This window comes from Tinamus guttatus, unplaced genomic scaffold (assembly GCF_059628265.1).
Source record: "Tinamus guttatus ecotype Peru unplaced genomic scaffold, ASM5962826v1 Tinamus_guttatus_pri_ptg000087l, whole genome shotgun sequence".
Taxonomy (NCBI): domain Eukaryota; kingdom Metazoa; phylum Chordata; class Aves; order Tinamiformes; family Tinamidae; genus Tinamus; species Tinamus guttatus.
In genome coordinates this window covers 1,272,975-1,292,198 of record NW_028288621.1, presented here as the reverse complement: position 1 = coordinate 1,292,198, position 19,224 = coordinate 1,272,975, and the positions used below count along the sequence as shown (strand labels likewise).

At 54.7% G+C, this 19,224-nt stretch overlaps 1 pseudogene; it reads left to right on the top strand.

Annotated features, from left to right (window-relative positions):
- Positions 1 to 11,134: 11,134 nt before the first annotated feature.
- Positions 11,135 to 14,734, top strand: LOC148595548 (maestro heat-like repeat-containing protein family member 7; annotated as a pseudogene).
- The last annotated feature ends 4,490 nt before the right edge of the window (positions 14,735 to 19,224 follow it).

Genomic DNA, 19,224 nt, shown 5'->3' with positions numbered 1-19,224 from the left:
AAAGCTGAGAAAGTTACTTTGTGACTGCACAATAGTTAATTTACCTTTGCTACTTGCCCAGAGCACTCAGAAGAAGAGAGAACTGTACTTAAAGCTAAAGGAAAAGGGAGAAAGCAAATAAATCCAGGCATGTTTAATTTGAGCATTCCAATATTAAGTTGCAGAAGCCCACAAGTCCTGGATAACATAAATATTTTCCTTTCTCAAGCTAGTATGTGGCATTACAGGAGATGAGAAGGGAACGTTTTTCAGGCATGACCTCCCTGAATCCAGAATATCCTTATTCCTGCACAGTGAGAACAGAGCGTCCATTCTAACTCTTAATCTGATGTGAAAGAAGAGATTGAGATACCAGTGCCTAAGCAAAGAGGCTCCCTCTTTTCAAGGTGAACTGCAGAGGGACCAAGAATTGTATCTGTTCTCACACACAAGCGCCTCGGGGACGAGTGGCCTCATGGCTCTTTGGATCTGAGAACTCGATTTCCAGCATACCTAAACCAAATCAACACTGGGATTTCCTGGCTTGGGTGGTGGGTGCCTCCTGAAGACATTTGCTGACTGCTGACAACTCCTAAATCCTCTTTTACAGGGAAAGGACAGAGAACCTGAATAATTCCTCTAAAACCTGCCCAGGCAGAAACCTCCCTTTATATCAAATTGGAGACACTTGAACTTCGAAGTTCAGAAGAGATGATTGGGAAACTAAAGAAAAATCTCCAACTGTTCTTATGCTTTATAATTATTTTAAAGCTGTTGAAGAAAGGAAGGACTTCAGTATTCCCGTGTTTGCCTACTTGTAGGGGGAGAAAGAGTAAGTAAGACACTGAGAAGAGCACCCTCCTTTCATGATCCCCCCCATCCCTAAAGAGAGAAAGAGAGAGAGAGAGAGAGAGAGAGAGAAAAGAGCAAGAAAAGCTTTCCACAGCCTCCAAGGTTAATTGCTTTGAAGGAGTTGTGCGGGTGGAACCATTGTCTTCAAGTCCAATCTTTTTTTTCTCCTGCTGAAACTGCAAATCATGATGCCAAATTTAACAATGGTTTTGCAATATGGATAAATGTCTTCCATACGAAAATGACTAAGTCTTATGACAACTAAGCACTAAAGCAATTAATATGAAATAAGCATGATATCCAGAGTGCATGCAGACTGTGTAACAGTGATAGAACACTGTATATAAGCATTAGAAAATATATATAAAATTGACCATAAAGAGTTTAGTTTTGTCATAATTGTTCCAGTGCTGGTAAATGCACTGGCTGAAGAGAGCATATATTTTTTCCAGGTAAAAGATGTTGAAGTTCCTTGTTAGCTTAGTGACACCATCCAGCAGATGCCGAAAACAAAATGGAGACAACACAAGTTTAAAATAGCATGAGACCTTCTGGAAAAGCTTTTCAAGTCTTCAGGAGCTAAACAATCACATCACAGCACCACTGACTGCCAACACTGTTCAGGAGCTGTGCGTGGAGTGAGGCTGTCGGACCCACCGACAGCAACCAGGCAAGTGGAAATAGTGCCCACAACTGCCCATCAACCTCTGCTTCCCTCACAGCAGCGAGGGGAGAGAGTTCCCCACTTTGTTCTAAAGAACACTGAAAACAGACATACCACAAGCTTGGGGCATCTGGCTCTTCAGGAATTCCCATGGCTTTCTCCCTGTTCATCCGTTGCTGCTGTTCTGCCTGAGAACATCCCGCTGGACTCTCACAACGCATGTAAGTTTCTGGAATGAAAACACTTTCTTAGATGATGATTTCTGTTTGTCTGACACATGGCTATCCATCAGCTATCCCACAAGTGGCATCCAATCTTTCTCTGCAGTTGCCTGTTATTTGTTCACTGAGAAATACTTGGCTTCTACTTTCTCCTCCGTAAAAAATAGGAACCAAGATAAAAAAGCAGTTATGAGTGAAAAGCCCAGGGTTGAGAGGAGAAAAAAAGCAATAGTCATACATTGCCATTACAGCAGGACGTACTTAAGGAAGTTGAATGTTAAGAAAACACATCTCCCATTTGAAGCAAGCATTAGGGTGTAAGTCATCTCTGCTACATTATGACTAAATGTACACAGGTTACAGCTTCTTATTCTAAGCTGCTCGTTATTGGAAAGATGCACGTGCAATAAAAGAAAGCAAATGGTCATTGGTTTGCAATGAGATCATAGAATCATAGAATCCTTAAGGTTGGAAGGGACCTCCAGGGATCATCTAGTCCAAGCCCTGCACACGCAGGGTCACCCAGAGCACGTGGCACAGGGCTGCGTCCAGGCGGCCCCTGGAGATCTCCAGAGACGGAGACTCCACAGCCTCTCCGGGCAGCCTGTTCCCGTGCTCCGTCACCCTCACTGTTAAGAAAATTTTCCTTAAGTTCCTGTGTAATGTTTGATGCTTTAGTTTCTGGCCGTTTCCTCTAGTTCTGTCAGTGGCCACTACTGCAAACAGGCCGCCACCATCCTCCTCACTGCCTCCCTTGAGGTAGTTTCACACACATACAAATGTAAATGCTAAGAACTCCTATTTTCACTGTGCCAGGTGAAAGCACAATAAATGATCCTCTTGTCTTTTATGCCTAATGCTTTGAGGAGCAAAGGCTTTATCAGCATTTTTAGAACACTCACCTTTTTTAGTCCTCTCTCAGTATAGATTAGCGTAGATCCGCTCATACCCTCTTTGGCAGAGGCAGGATTTCCCAATAGCTGCTCCCATCTTCAACCTTGTGATATTTGAAAAAACAAAAAGCAACAGTAGTGACTCCAACCCTAAGCTGAGATACTGGAACTAATCTTTCTTTTCTTGGCATATGCTGTGAAGCTGGTCTGCGATGTAAGTGAAGGGAAAGATTTTCATAAGCTTACAGTGCATCTCTCTCATTTCAACTTCAGTCTTCTTGGCTTTGTCGAGTGTGATTTCAGAATAATTTTCCTGAGTTGGCCACTCAATGCTTTGACAATATTTTGGCAGAATTGCACTCAGGGCTGAGAAGAACAGGATTTTTAGGGGTTGGAAAGGTAAGGCATTCTTCAGAAAGGTGACGGCAGATGTAAAAAGCCACTGGCGTGAGGTCTCATAGCCGTAAGACAGGCCATAGAAGATGATGAAAAATAATGATAGCCCCATGAAAACAATAATGAAAGGAAGAGGGAGAGAAGAGGGAAGAACCTCTCTCCCATTTTAATTTTCACCAAAGGGTTGTGGAAGTGTGCTCCTGTCTGTCTTGTCTTTGTGCACTCCCAAAATGACATTTTCTTGAGGTAAGCTAGGGAAGAGTGTTGAAGCAGTTGGAGAGAACAATGCCAAGTTTGGCCAGTGCACAAGGTATTTCTGTTATTTTCATGTTGAACTGGATGAACTGCTGATGTGTTTGGTGTCTAATGTAGCTTCTGGACTCAGCAGTGATAGTTGCATTTAAGAAGTGATTCCTCCCTCCCTTTTCTGGATATGTGGAGAGTTGGACTGAATTGCCCTCATCCAAGTGGTATCTTTCTCCAGCAGCTCCCTGGGCGACTGTAGACTACACTTGTATATTTTAGAGACTCTAGATGTATATTTCAGAGGAGACTGACGTGGCTGTCCTTACAGATAGGTCTCTTCTCTCCCTCTCCCCCGAAAAAGAAATGACCCAGAAGGATGAAATAATGTGATGCATCGAAATGCAGTCCCTTTCTGGAAAATGATGTGGGGAAAGCATTGTTTTTGAGGAATCTCTTTAAATAGCCACAGAAAGCCAACATATCATGGGAGAAGTTATGGTGGGCACCTGGTGTAAAGTTTTGTCCATTCTCTCTCATGAAGTATTTGCTTTAATTGACTGGAAAAAAGGCTGACTGGATAGATTTTAAAGGGGAAATTATCTTGTAAATATATATATTTTTTTTCCCTCCCAGAACAGTGATGTGCTTCCTTGTCGTAATTACTGGCACTGGGCTTTCTATTTTATGGAAAAGGTATGAGATGTCTTCAACTATCTGTTTTTTGGTGTCTGAATACATAATTCCTTATTTAAAGGGTGGGGGGGGGGTTCTGTAAATACCGGCGGGCTGGATTGAGGACCTTGGTGGGGCCGTAGTTTGAGGATCCCTGTTCTATACCATTCTCAGCTCATGCATGGAAGAGTCAGGTGGTGGGTCTTCAGTTTCTTGGATTATTTTGCCAGGGTTGAAAATCCACTCCGATCCTGTCATCTTTGAAAGATCCTGGGGAACGGGGGAGGTGCTAGAGGACTGGAAGAAGGCCAATGTCACACCAGTCTTCAAAAAAGGCAAGAAAATGAGGGTAGAGCGGTGGATGTCGTCCATCTCGACTTTGCCAAGGCTTTTGACACCATCCCTCACAACATCCTCCTGGACAAGCTCTGGCAGTGTGGGATAGATGAGTGCACAGTGAGCTGGATTAGGAACTGGCTGGATGGCAGAGCTCAGAGGCTGCTGATCAGCAGTGCAGAGTCTAGCTGGAGGCCTGTAGCTAGCGGGGTCCCCAGGGGTCAGTCCTCAGCCCAGTTCTGATCAATTTATTCCTCAATGACCTGGATGAAGGCACAGAGTGCTCCCTCAGCAAGTTTGCTGATGATACCAAACTGGGAGGAGTAGCTGATACCCCCGAGGGCTGCGCTGCCACAAAGAGGGACCTGGACAGACTGGACAACTGGGCCATAAGAAACCTCGTGAAATTCAACAAGGCCAAATGTAAGGTCCCGCACCTGTGGAGGAATAACCCCAGACACCAGTACAAGCTGGGGACCGACCTTCTGGAAAGCAGCTCTGCAGAGATGGACCTGGGCGTCATGGTAGACGAAAAGTTGACCATGAGGCAGCAGTGTGCCCTGATGGCCAAGAAGGCCAATGGGATCCTGGGGTGCATTAAGAAGAGCATCTCCAGCAGGTCGAGGGAGGTGATCCTGCCTCTCTACTCAGCCCTGGTGAGGCCACATCCACAGTATTGTGTCCGGTTCTGGGCCCCACTTTACAAGAGGATGTGCAGCTGCTGGAAAGAGTCCAGCGCAGGGCTACAATGATGATCAGGGGCCTGGAAAATCTGCCTAGCAGGAGAGACTGAGAGAGCTGGGCCTGTTCAGCCTGGAGAGAAGGCTGAGAGGGGGTCTAATCAGTGTCTGTGAGTACCTCAAGGGAGCCAGTGAGGAGGATGGTGCTGGCCTCTTTTCCCTGGTGGCCACTGACAGAACTAGAGGTAATGGCCACAAACTGAAACACCGAAAATTCCACAGGAACTTAAGGAAAAAATTGTTGACAGTGAGGGTGACAGAGCACTGGAACAGGCTGCCCAGAGAGGTTGTGGAGTCTCCTTCTCTGGAGATCTTCAAAACCCGCCTGGATGCAGTCCTGTGCCACGTGCTCTAGATGACCCTGCGTGTGCAGGGGTTGGACTAGATGACCTCTAGAGGTCCCTTCCAACCTTCAGCATTCTACGATTCTATGATTCTATACCATTCTTAACTCATGCATGGATGAGTCAGGTCTTCAGTTTCTCGGATTATTTTGCCACGGTTGAAAATCCACTCCTACCCATTTTTTTTTTTTGACCTGTCTCTTCAGAAACTTTGACATTCAAGCTGGTGTCCAGAATATCAGGCACCCAGCAGCCTCCAAGGCCAGCCCAGAGGGGTGGCAAGGGCTGCCGTTGGCGGTGGGAGCTGTGCAAATGGCTGCAGCCTGGTGGCAGCCCCACACTCAGCAGCCCATCCTGGCTGCAGGTGCCATGGCTGGTGCAGCGCGTGGAGAAACGTCCGCGCTGCCCCGGACACGTCTGCGTGGCCGGGCACGGACCTTTCTGCTGCCGAGCAGCATGTGCCCGGGCAAGAAGGTCTCCAGCCTGCTGCAGCCACCCCACAGGTGTGCGCCCCTGAAGGGACACCCGCTGCGGGGTCACAGGTGGCCCTCAGTGACAGCGGGGCCCTTTGTGACTGCGCTGCTGTGACATCCTGGCCCGGCGGGCTCGACCCGCAGTGTTCGGGACGACAGCAACGGGAGAGGACGGGAGCGAAGGTGCTGGCCAAAAAGCCCCCTGAGCACCCAGGAATTTCCCCGTTGCCCCCGGGCAGCTCCGCAGAGTTTGGCCACGCGGCCAGGATGGCGGAGCGACTCCCCAGCCACCGCTCAGTGGCTGCTGAGGAGGAGGAGGATGGGGCGGTTGCAGCGAGCGTGTGCGACCTGGAGCCCCACTCGAGCCGTACGCCCGAGGAGGAGCCGTCGGGTGAGTGCGGGGGCAGCGCTGGGCCGCGCCGGGGGCCACGAGCTCTCGCTGTGCGGCTGGCAGCAGCGTGCACTGGGGCCGAGCGCTCCGCTGCCTCCTGCCCTCTCCGCGCCAGCCCTGCAGCTCTGCCCGCTCTCTTTCCCCATCAGCTCCTGGTGCGGATCTGCCCGGAGAGGAGGCAGAGGAAGCCGTGGAGCACATGCGCGCCTTTCTCAGGCGTGGAGGGAAGGTGAGTGTCGCCATCCCGCTCGGGGCTGCACCGGTGTCTCCTGCAGGCTCCCTCGGGGCGCTCCACGCTCAGATGGCCCCACGTGGCCGCTGGCGCTGGGGGCTGCTCCCTCGCAGGCGCCCCCGTGTCGCTGCAGCCCCTGCCATGCGCTGGTGCTGTTGGCCGTGCGCCTGCCCCTCTTACGCTCTCTCTTTGTCCCTCTGCTCCTGGCAGCAGGAAGAGGCCGAGAAGCTGCAGTTTCTGGCCTGCATCTGCACCCTCTGCACAGCGTCCTGCTCGCCTAGCCTGCCTGCTCTGCTGCTGCGCCAGGAGCTCTGGCAGTGCAAATCCCAGCTGGCAGAGGCGCTGGAGGTGAGGGCACATGGGACTCCCAGAGGCCTGCTCGGGAGGGCACCGGCCCAGTTCTGCAGGCAGAAGAGTGCGGGGAGGTGTGGGCTGCTGGCTGGTGGGCACAGCCACTTGTGGGGCCCTGGCAGCTCCCCACAACCCTTTCTGCTTGTGCTGTCCAGGTGCTGCTGCAAGAGGAGCCCAGGAACCACCTGGGCACAGCAGTGCGGCAGCAAGTCATGCTCAGCATCAGTGCCATGAGGTAGCTGCCCCAGAGCCTGGCTTGGCCACAGCCTCCCCAGCAGATATCCCAGAGGGCCCCAGTCCTGGCAGGGAGCCTTCCCTCGTCCTGAGGGAGCCTCCCATTGGTATCTGGTGACACCAAGAGGGTTGGAGCCGGGAGAGCAGAGAGGGCCCTGGAGCTCTCCTGTGGGTGCGGGCCTTTCCCCAGGGGTGAGGTGGGAGGTGGGGAGGTCATTGGGCCCCACCTGCCAGCTGTGTCCTCTGTCCCTGCACAGCATGCCGGTGAGAAGAGGTGACTCTCTATGGGGCTCCCTCCCCACCTGGCGTGGCTATCGCTCATGGGCCTCCCAAGCCCTGGGTGCATCCACCTTCCCAGGACAGAAGGGTGTTGCTGGCTGCTTCAGCCCCAGGGACTGAAAGGCCCCTCTCTGTGCTTGCAGCAAAGCTGGGCTGCTTCTGGAGAGCGAGCTGGAGAGCCTGCTGGAAGCCTGCTTCTCCAGCGTCTTCTCCCTGCCTCCAAGGGAGCATCTGGATCCTGCTCTTTACTCCCAGGTGGGTACTGGCTGCTTAAGTGAGGCTCAGGGCAGGCTCCCAGCTTGCCTCTCCCTCGCCCATGCCCTCTCCCCCTTGCCCTGGACAGGGCCATGGGCAATGTCACCAGGCTGCGCCCTGTGCAGCAGCAGCTCCCCTGGCTTTAGGGCTCTCCTGCCCTCAGCACTACTCTACATGTGCCCCTGGCACAGGAGGAATTCAAAGCCCTCTCTGACAGCTGTGGGGCAATGGGGAAGAAGTGCCTCAACCCTCTGTCCCCCTTGCAGCTGCTGGATGCCATGGACAGCATGCTGAAGACCTTGATGCTTGGCAGTCCTTCCTCCAGCATCATGGACATGAAGACCATCCTGCAGGTCTGCTATTTGCCAGGAGCAGAGTTGTCAGCTCCAGGGCCCTGTGGTGGGACAGGGGGGAGTTGTCCAGCAGCCACTGGAGAGAGCCCAGTGTTGAGAAGGGACAAGCTCCCGCATGGGACTGGGGATCCCCACAGTTCTCCTGTGCGAGCCCAGTGTCCCTTGGCTACAGCCAACATCCCCTCCTCCTCAACCTGCTCCTGCACTCATTACAACCCCCATGGGCTCCTGCTGTCACATCAGGCCCGTCTGGGAGATTTGCCCCACAGTCACAAAGGACTCTGGATGCAAGATCCCCTCTCCGGGCTCTGCCGGTGCTCCAAGGCACAAAGCTGCCAGGCATTTTCTGGGACACAGGACAGAGCAGCAGCTTTTCTCCTTGCAGCTCCTACTGCCCTACGCTGAGTGCCGGCAAGCAGCTGTGCACGAGAGGGCTGTGGGACGCCTTGTGAAGCTGGGGGATCTCCTGACCAGCTCTTCTTTGGTGTCGGTAAGGAGCCTATGGTGCAGGCAAGCTGCAGGCACTGCCTGTCCCTTGTCAGTGTGCAGCCGTATCCTGTAGCTCCAGGCTGCCTCCAAGGGAAGCCACCAAGGCTCTGGCTCAGCCGGATCCAAGCCTGCAAGGAGCGTGGGCCCAGGGCTTTGATCCTGAGCGCTGCCCCTCTGGCCTCGTGTCAGCACTGCCTCCCTCCCCCAGGTGCGCGAATGCTTCCAAGTAGGCGGTGCCAGCTGTGGCAGCTTCTTGGAGAAGAGCGTGCCAGTCCTGGGGCAGCTGGTGGGACATCTCACCCTGTGCGGTGCCTGCAAGGATGAGGGGAGCAGTGACGAGGCTGCGGAGGCCCTGTGGCACCTCTATGAGTTCCTCCTGCAGGGAGAGAGTAAGAATTTCTGTGTGGTTGCAAGCAATTCCCCTTGCCCACCCCTTGCAATAGGCCCAGCACCTCCCTGGGCGTCCTGCTGCCCACTCTTTCCTTCTAGGGCCTTTTTGCCTGCCAGGGGCTATTTGTCACTGATGCCTTCCGTGGGCCGTGTCCAGCTGTGCAACCTTCATGCCGAATGCCCTGTGTTTCCCTTCCTGTGCAGGCAGGGAGCCGTCACAGGAGAGTGCCTGGCAGCAAGAGCTCCGAGAGGAGTGGGAAACTGCAGGCACCTTGAGGCTTTCCCGGTCCAGGGACACCAGGGAAATGAGCAGGGTAAGGAGCACCTCCCTGGCTGGGACTTCCAGCTGTGGGGTCAGCCTGCAACGTGGACGCAGAGAGAGGTGGCTGCCAGGTGGGGCTGAGGAGAGGGCTTGCACTTTCCTTAGGCCAGGACTAGCCAGGGGCTTCCTTCCTGCATCCTGCAAGTCCTGCTTCCCTGCAGGAGCAGTGGGTGGGGACCTTAACCCCAAGCACCCAGGCCCATCCCAGCACCATCACCCAAACCAGCAGAGCCCCAGCTCCTGGCTCGGAGGGACTCGCTGCCCGATGTCGCTCTTCAGGGCCACGCGCTGCTCAGCCAGGCAACACAGTTGGGAGCCTGGCTGTGACATCTCTCTCGGGGCTGCCTTCTTTTGTGCCCTAGATTTTTGGGAAACACCTCCAGCCAGATGAGAAGGCAGAGGCCATCCTAGTAGCCATCAGGGGCATGAGAGCCTGCAGCAGCTACGACACGCAGGCAGCTGCTCACATGCTGGACGAGCTCGTCATGGACGACGCGTGCCTTTTGGAGCATGTGAGTAGCCTGCGGGTGGCACGGCCAGGGTTCAGGCCCTTTGGGGGCTTGTTTTTCCCCTGAGTGCTCGTGTACCAGGCACCCAACTGCCTCTGTGGCCAGCCCAGAGTGGTGGCAAGGGCAGACCTTCTCCGCGGGAGCTGGGCAAAGGGCTGCAGTGTGGCAGCAGCCTCACACTTTGCCATGTGGTCTGCAGGCGCCAAGGCTCGTGAAGAACATGTGGGAAAACATCCTGGCCGTGCGAGATGCATCTGCACGGCTCAGCCTGGACAGAGCTCTTCTCCTGCTGAGCAGCACATGCCCAGACAAGGTGGTTGCCAGCCTGCTGAGCTGCTGCCCCTCATGTGACAGGTCTGTGCTGGCCAGGGGCAGTGGGCAGGGACAGGGCTGCGGCCTCGCAGGTCACGGGGCTGCAGCCGCGGCAGCCGCTGACAAAGTGCTCTGGGCCTGCAGCGCCGCCGGGGCCATGTGGAAGGTGCTGGTGTCCAGGCCTGGCGCCGCGGAGCGGGTGCTGCCGGAGCTGCTCGTTGCGCTGGAGGACTGGCGGCTGCCTGAGGAAATGGCCTCACCTGTCTCTTCCCTGGCCGTAAGTTTGTGGAGGAAGCCCCGCTCTCCCCTCGGGCTGCCCTTGTCCCTGCGGGCGAGAGGCAGGGCTCCCGCTGCCCTTCTCCATGCAGCCCCAAGCCGGGGCTCCCCGGGACGCACGGGCGCAGCACGGGAGGGGGGGCTACAGCTGGCAGGGCCCTGGCCAGCGCCAGCTTGCTGAGCTGCTGGGCCTGCTTGGGGCCCTCTGCACACCCAGACACACGGAGCTGGCCTGAGCAGCTGGCTGTCTCCCTCTGCCTCTGCATGGCCCTGCCTCGTGCAGCACGTACTCAACCTGCTCTGGGGACAGGACTAGGGGCCAGGGCCACGTTAGGGTTCCAGGCAGCAGAAACGTCATCAGGGCCAAGTCAGGGGAACCAGGGTAGCTTCCAGGCTACATGTGGCCCTCCAGGGGCATGTCCTCACTGCCCAGGAAGGCTTGTGGTGGCTTTGTGGCACCCAGGCGCCGAGCCCCAGGAGCTGCCATGGCTCTGCTCTGGCCAGGCAGGCCAGGCAGCCCCTCCTGCTTCTGCCAAGGTGCAGGGCACTGCTAGGAGCCTCACCACCGAGCTCCAGCAGCACGGGAGGGACATGTCAGCAGCAAGGGCTGTCTCTGGGCTTTTTCTGCAGGCAACGCGTGTGCTCCAGGAGATCCTCCACCAGCCCCACTGCCTGCACGTGCTAGAGGCGTTCTTCCCCCAGCTGCTGCTAGCGCTCCTCTTCCAGAGCTCTTTCCTGGCAGCGCTGGAGCAGGAGCAGTCGGACGCCCTGTGGGGGAGATGCAGAAGGGAGGAGTCCACGTGCAGCAGTCCCGTGAGGTGCTCCATCACATCCCGGCCGTCCCTTGCAGGCAGGGCTGCAGGCAGGGCCAGGGGTGCGAGTGTGAGCGAGTGTTTTCTCTGCACACAGGCTTGCAGTGCAGACCATGAAAGCACTGCTGTGCCGTGCCGGCTACGAGAACGTGGTGCTGGCAATGGCAAGGAAGGGTGGCTGGGACATGCTCCTGCACGCTGAGACCCATCACCAGGGAGTGGGTTTGCTGGCCAGGTGAGAGCCCCTGTCTCCCCGCTCTGCTGCAGCTTTTCGCCCCTGCGCACAGGGTGACTCTCAGAGCCACAGGGGTGCCCAGTTCTGCACGCAAAGGTGGCTTTGTTCTGTGCATGGTGGCCCAAGGGATGTGATGGGAGGAAGTGAGGGTGCAGTCTCAGGAGAGCTTTGCCTGGGTTGCTCAGGCCTCACAGAGCCTTCTTCCCTCCGCCAGAGAGATGAGGAAGAGCCCAAGAGCGCTGCGCCTTCTGCTGTTCCAACAGCTGGCAGTGCTGCTCTTGGGCGAGGAGCCCTGCACAGAGATCCCTGCCATGGCTTTCCTGTTGGAGGTGAGCCTCATGTGGGCACTGCCCTTCTGGGGTGCTTCTAGCTCCAGTGCTGTCTGCTAGCCCCAGCTGCGGGATGGAGGGCAACGAGCACAAGTGGAGCAGTGGGTGTTCTGCCATGAGTCCCCTCAGCCTTCAGCCCTCTGCAGTGGGCTCCTTCTTGTCCCCACGTGTATTTGATGTCTCTTTTGTGTCGCGTCTCTGTTGAAGGGCTCCTCCAAAGCATGAGGACAGGAGGCTGGTGCAGGGAGGGGAGGAGCAGGCCAAAGCTGTGCCCTGCGCTGTGCCCTGAGGCCCCAGGCAGGGAGGGAGGTCCCAGGGGCTCCCTGCAGTCACTGCTGCCTTTGGGCCAGCCTTCCTCTGAGCCCGCTGCCCTTGCCCTGAGCTACATCTGGGATCCAGTGGTGTCCGACACAGGCAGTGCTGCGGCCATTGCCACCTTCTTTGTGCTGTGCATTGCAGCTGCTGGCCTGCAGTGACCTTCAGGCGGATGAAGATGTCTTCCTGGGAATCTCTGTGGTGTCCCTGAAGAGTCACAGCAGGGTAATGCATAAGCTGGGACTCAGAAGCCTCCTCGTGCTGTGCAGCAGACAGGAGATGGTGAGCAGGGCATCACAGGGGGGAAGCTGTGTGAGCTGGGCGCTGGGTGCTAGGGAACAGACTAGCTTGGACTTTGCTGGGCCTCGGGAGCTGAGGGGACTGCAGATCTCAGCCCAGCACCTAGCAAGCTTTGTTTGATAGGGTGTAAGACTGAGGGAAGCTGCTGTCTAATAAGGTGCCAGGGTAGTCTTTTTTTTTCTTTTTTTCTTTTCTTTTCTTTTCTTTTCTTTTCTTTTCTTTTCTTTTCTTTTCTTTTTTTTTTTTTAACTGAACTTGTATTTCCCACATACAGGTCAGAAAAATGCATGTCCTGATGCCTCTGGTCATGAGACACTTGCAGGATGAGGACAGGGACATGAGCAGCCAGGCCCTTCTTGTGCTCAGCCATGTGGTCCGTGTCCTGGAGAGACCAACACTCACAGACATGGCTCCAGAGCTGGCTGAGAAACTCCTGCCACTCTTTGAGGATGTAAGGCAGGGGGCAGAACCGTGGGGCTGGCTGCTGTGTGGGAGGCTGCCAGGACCCTTTCTGCCCAGGGCCCTTGGGATACTGTCCTGTGCTGCCCATGCTGTCCTGGGCTGCAGGGCTGCGTTGCACCAATGCAGCCTGTGAAGGAAGCTGCCACGTGCGGTGCCAGGGCTGAGCAGTTCTCTCTTCCTTGCCACCAGGAGCGCGAGCACACACGAAAGCTCTCCATGCAGCTCTTCAGCAAGCTCGTGGAGACAGCAGCGGGCACCGCAAAGGAGCAGATGAAGCAGCAAGTGCACAGGAGCACGCTGCCACTGCTCTTCCATCTTCAGGATGAGAGCCCCAGTGTGGTCGAGGTATGGCTGAGCAATGGGACATGCTGGGGAGCCGAGTAGCCACGTTGGGAATAGCCATGGGAGGTAGTCCTGGCTGAGTCCTGCCTGGGGCTGCAGCCCTTCAGCCTCCTGCTGGCCTTGGCTGCAGCTCAGCAGCTCTTGGGGGTCTCTGCTGTGCTGCCTGTTCAGGACAGAGTGGCTCAGGTGGTGCTTGCTCCATGTTTCTGCTCAGCGAGGGGGGCCAAGGACCCCAAAGCAGATTCAGTGCCCTGCTGCTGCCCCTTGCCATGAAGGGCCAGCAAATGCCCTGAGCCTTGTCAAGAGGAGGGTGGTGGGGGGACACAGGCTCTTGTCCCATGGGCTGCGGTGGCATCTCCCCGTTTCTTCCATGTGCAGGCTGCTCAGGAAGCCCTCCTTGGTGCCGCCAAGCTCCTCAAGTGGAAGGAGCTGAGGCGCTTGGCTCAGAGCCAGCAGACTTGGCTGATCAGCAAGTGCCTGGTAAGGACAGTCCCCAGGCCGCAGCCCCAGCCCGGAGCAGCTCTTTCCTCCTCTGTGCCCAGTGTGTGTGGCTGGCGGCTCCGGGTGCAGGAGCAGCACTCGCGGGCTCTTCTGCAGGCTCCTTTGCCTTTGCTGAGCCCTGGGATGCTGAAGCTGCCCCTGGCCCAGCAGGGCCTTGCAGCAGGAGGGCCCCTCAGCGCGCCTGGGCAGCAGCTGTCCCTCTGCTGCCTCCAATGCTGGCTCGGCGCTGCCCAGCCTCTGCAGGGGGTCCTGAGTGTGGTGGCAGGGGGAGGCCGGCTGCTCCTGGGGAAGGACGGCGAGAGGATGTTGTGTGCTGAGCCTTGTGCTCTCCCCAGCTGGCCGGGAGCAGGGGCAGGAGGAGGGCGGACGAATACCTGCGCCAGAGCCTGTCCTACCTGGAGAGCAGCCAGGAGTCCCTGCGTGAGGCGGCCGTGCGGTTTCTGGGTGAGCCCCGAGCCCTGGGCTCCATGTCTGTTCTGGGACAGCTCGGCCTCAGCCCCGGCTGCTGCGCTGGCAGCAAAAGCAGCCCTGTGACTGCTGCAGCCCCGCGTGCCTGAGGCAGCGCCTGGGCGCCTGGAGGCTCCGTGCCACCCTCAGCCATCTCTGCCTGCAGCGGTGGGGCTGGTGGGAGTCCCTCGCAGCAGGAGCCCTGCGGGTTACACTGGGGAAAGGGGACTGGGGTGAGCCCTGCCCGAGGGGAGGTGGGTGCCTGGCCAGGTGGGCAGGACTGGGGGGAACAGCTTTGAGGAGCAGGATTTATGGGGCACTGTGTGTGTGCCTAGGGCATGCTGGGCAGCACACCCTGGAGCAGAGCAAGGAGACAGTGGAGGTCATCTGTGAGAGTGAGTGAGGGCAAGCGGGGGGTCACACGGGGCTGGGGGGACAAAGAGAGACCCTGGCCAAGGAGCTCCCATCCCTGCATAGGTGAAGAGGGCTCTGCTGCCCGAGAGGAGCAGAGCAGGGGTGGTGTGGGGAGAGTAGAGAGAGATTTCAGGCACCTTGGGCACATTCCTGGGCAGCTGGATTAGCCAGCTAATCCATTAGAGCCCCTGGCTCCATCCTGGCTGTGGCAAGAGCTGGGTGGGACTGGTGGTGTTAGGAGGAGAGGCCTGGGGCCAGCGGGGATATGAGGGCTTCATGTGAGCTCGTGCTTCCCCCCTCAGCCCTGAAAGGCCTGCAGGAGGACAGCAGCCCATCCATCTGTTCCCTGGCCACCCAAACCATGCTGATCCTGAGAGCTGCAGGGAAGGGGGCTGCATCCACGGGCACCCAGGAAGGCCTGTGCAACCGCCTGAGGAGAGCGTGGGAGAGGCGGCGCTGCCCTCTGCAAGGTGTCAGTCTTTGCTGCTGGCGCTCGGCCACGTCCTGATGCCAGGCTGCTCTGCACACAGGCCTCATTAAAGAAACGATCCTGTCTCTTCACTGTGTGTCGTGTCTTTTCTTTGGCAAACCAAGGAGTAGAAAACGCAGGTTGTGAAGAGATTGGGGTCCCCCTCTTAGAGGAGTTGGGCACGCGCTCTCTGCAGCAGGCTGCAGCCAATAACCTGACCCCTTGCTACCCCTCGCAGCAGTCAGCAAAGCCTCTCCCACTCCTCAGCTTTACCCTTACATAGAATCATAGAATCACAGAATGTTGAAGGTTGGAAGGGACCTCTAGAGGTCATCTAGTCCCTGCACATGCAGGGTCATCTAGAGCACGTGGCACAGGACTGCGTCCATGCAGGTTTTGAAGATCTCCAGAGAAGGAGACTCCACAATCTCTCTGGGCAGCCTGTTGCAGTGCTCTGCCACCCTTACTGTTAAGAATTTTTTCCTTAAGTTCCTGTGGAACTTTTGGTGCTTCAGTTTGTGACCATTACCTCTAGTTCTGTCGGTGGCCACCAGGGAAAAGAGGCCAGGACCATCTTCCTCACTCCCTCCCTTGAGGTGCTTATAGACACTGATCAGATCCCCTCTCAGCCTTCTCTTCTCCAGGCTGAACAGGTCCAGCGCTCTCAATCTCTCCGCATAGGACAGATGTTCCAGGCTCCTGATCATCATCCTTGTAGCCCTGCGCTGGACTCTCTCCAGCAGCTCCATGTCCCTCTTGTGCTGTGGAACCCAGAACTGGACACAATACTTCAGATGTGGCCTCAGCAGGGCTGAGTAGAGAGGCAGGATCACCTCTCTGGACCTGCTGGAGATGCTCTTCTTAATGCACCCCAGGATCCCATTGGCATTCTTGGCCACGAGTGCACCCTGCTGCCTCATGGTCAACTTGTTCTCCACCATGATGCCCAGGTCCCTCTCTGCAGGGCTGCTCTCCAGAAGGTCAGTCCCCAGCCTGTACTGGTGTCTGGGGTTATTCCTCCCCAGGTGCAGGACCTTGCACTTGGCCTTGTTGAATTGCATGAGGTTTTTCACTGCCCAGTTGTCCAGTCTGTTCAGGTCCCTCTGGATGGAAGCGCAGCCCTCTGGGGTATCAGCTACTCTTCCCAGTTTGGTATCATCAGCAAACTTCCTGAGGGAGGGCTCCGTCCCTTCATCCAGGTCATTGAGGAATAAATTGAACGAATATAAGTTATAAACTTATTTAGAATATAGGTGAAGATCAAAGTACATAGGAATATAAACTCTTAATTATATAGGTTAAGATCAATATACATAAAAGCATAGAATTCCAAACATCACTACATCTATTCCCTGCTGCACCAAATGTTTACAAATGATTCATGATTCACTCCGATGGCTCAATGGTTTTTGACTCCTGGACTTGGCTGGAATTCTCCTGTGGCTGTGACTGCTCTGTTGTCAATGAGACTTTACATCTTTTGCTGGTAACCAGCAAGCACCTGTGGGAAGGAGAACACACACATATCCCCTTCCCCATGTTATTAGTTCTATGGAACCTCTCTCTGGTGGTTCTCCAAATTCTTTATACCATCCCTTTGGTGGAGGCACAACTGCAGGGACCATCTTGAATTGTCAGTCAGCTGCTGGTGTAAGTAACTGAAGATCAGAAGGATTCAAAAAATTAAGGACATATAATGCTTTGTCTAACTGTTCCTGTGGGATAACACTGTGCATAAGGTTTCCTCTTCTTTGTTTTTTTTAACATAGCCTTGAGAGTCCCATGGACACGTTCAGTAATGGCTTGTCCAGTGGGGGAATGCAATATACCTGTAACGTGTTGTATACCCCAGTCTTGTAGGAAGACAGAAATTGTTTGTGAAACATAAGCAGGACCAGTATCAGTTTTAATTGCTTTTGGAATGCCCATAGTGGCAAAACATCTTAACCAGAGGCATTTCACATGGCGTGCCTTTTCTGCAGTATGTGCAGTGGCTACCAGAAACCCTGGGAAGGTATCCACACTAACATGCACATAACACAGTCGGCCAAATGTTGATATATGTGTGGCATCACTCTGCCACAATTCGTTAGCTCGTAAACCTCAAGGACTCACTCCTGTGTACGATGATACTGGTGTAATACATTGACAATCAGGGCATGCACGAACAATATCTGTGGCTTGTTCTCCGCACAGAGCAAATTGTTTACGTAAGGAAGAGGCATTTTGATGAAAGAAGTGGTGAGATAATTGGGCTTGTTCAAAACTAAGCGGCAGTACTGCTGCCATCATCAATTTGTCTGCCATAACATTTCCTTCAGTTATTGGTCCTGGTAGAGCAGTATGTGACCATTTATATTTTATAATGCATATACATATGCCAATGCATATGCCAGTACATAGATGACATCCTAATAGGGGGTGATTTTCCCAAAAAGGTTGGGAAAGTAGCCACAGCAGTATGGCAAATCCTACTTGAAGCTGACATTGAGGTACCACCTGAGGAATGCCAGGGACCAAGCAAAGAGATAAAATTCCTAGGGACTTGGTGGATAGCTGGCAGTGCAGGGATTCGTGCAGATACCTTAAGAAAAATTGAAGAGCTGCAAATGCCTCGCTCAAGGAAAGAATTACAAGGATTGATGGGAACTTTGGGATATTGGAGAAAGCACCTACCTGGATTTTCTATCACTGCTCGTCCATTATATTCACTCTTAAGGAAAGACAAACCTTGGAAGTGGAAATTAGAACACAAGGAGTCAGCCAAAACTCCGACTGGAGAATTAGAAACATTTCAGTCACTGGGACCAGAACAACCCCACGACCCTCTTACAGCTGAATGGCGTTTCACTGAACATGCTACTTACAGTAAGTTACTGTAAGTTAGTAACAGTAAGTTATTCACTGTAACTTACAGTAGCTTATTTACAGGCTGGCCCTGATGGAACAAAAAGATATTTATTGTTTAGCTTGACTGCATTTAAAGAAAGGGAACTACAACATTCTGAATCGGAGAAAAAGGACTTTTATCCTTAGTCTGAGCAGTTAAACAGGTTGAGAAAATACATCAAGGACAACCCGTGCAAACTAGAGGATCGTTTCATTTACTAGAAGCAATCCTAAAGGGGACTGCTGCCCCAGAAGGAATGGCACAAAACCCCACTACCACAAAATGCTATGCCTACCTAACAGGAGTTGCAGAAAATATGCAGCTAACTGAAGGGCAAACTAAAGTTTCCAAATTGCAGATGCCTGTAAAAACAGACCCATTAGCATTGCGACAGGCTCTTAAACCTTCACCAATTTTGAACATACCACCCCTCATCGATGGAACACCAACAGAAACATGTGGTTTAGAGATGCTTCACCAAAAAGGGTAAATGGTAAATAGCTATAAAAGGCTGTTGCATTAAATATTACCACTGGTGAAGAAGTAATAGAAGAAGGTGAAGGCAGTGCACAAGTAGGAGAGTTAAGAGCAGTAGTTTTAGCTACACAGAATGGAGCAAGGTATGCTCCTATGCTGTGTGGGCTGGTGCCACACAATGGCTTTGTGGATGGGAAGCTCTTAACCGGGAAGGAAATAGAACCCCAGGTTGGAGCCCAGGCCTGCAAGAGCAGGGAGCCTGGAGCCAGCAGGCCAGGGCAGGGGCTGCAGGCGATGGGGGCAGAGCCCATCCTCTTTCCCATAGCACATTTTGTGGCCTGGCTCATGGGCAAACTAGCACAAGGCCTCAGTGTGCACAAAATGCGCTCAAAGCTGAAGCACAGCTGGGGCTGGGGCTTTGCAGAGCGTAGAGTCATTTCCTTGCCCTGGGGTATCTCAAGAGAGCGCGCTTTGGGCCAAAGCTGCCCTCATCCTCTCCTCTGTCTCCTTTCCCCACCTCCTTATTCCTGTGTTCCAGGCTGCTGGAAGGAGAGAACATCCTTCCCCTTCTCAGGACAATGTGGCTCTTCGAGGATGTCAGGCTGCCCTCTTGGCCTGTCTCCATAATCAAGAGACATGCACAGAGGCCGAAGAACCACAGCAGCTTCGTTGTGGGAAGCTGAAGAGAGGGCTGAACGAGTTCAGCAAGAACGGGGCCAGCTCATTCCCGAGGGGCTAGCAATAGGGATAGGGAAAGGCTGGGAAAGGCTGTTGGCAGCCCCAGGACTTGAGTGTCACACAGTTCCAGCAGAGCAAATGGGCCCTGCGCAGGAAAGCCCAGAGCCCCCATGGAGCAGGAGGACCTGCCTTGGTGACGTGGTCCCTGTCTGTGAGGCTGCAGAGGGACAGAGCAGCCTCTATGGTGGTCCCCAGCATGGGGCCGTTCCTGGCAGGAGGCAATTTCTGCAGCAGCTCCTGTGGGGAGACTGGACGTGCCCCCTTCCTGCCATCCCTGAGCGTGT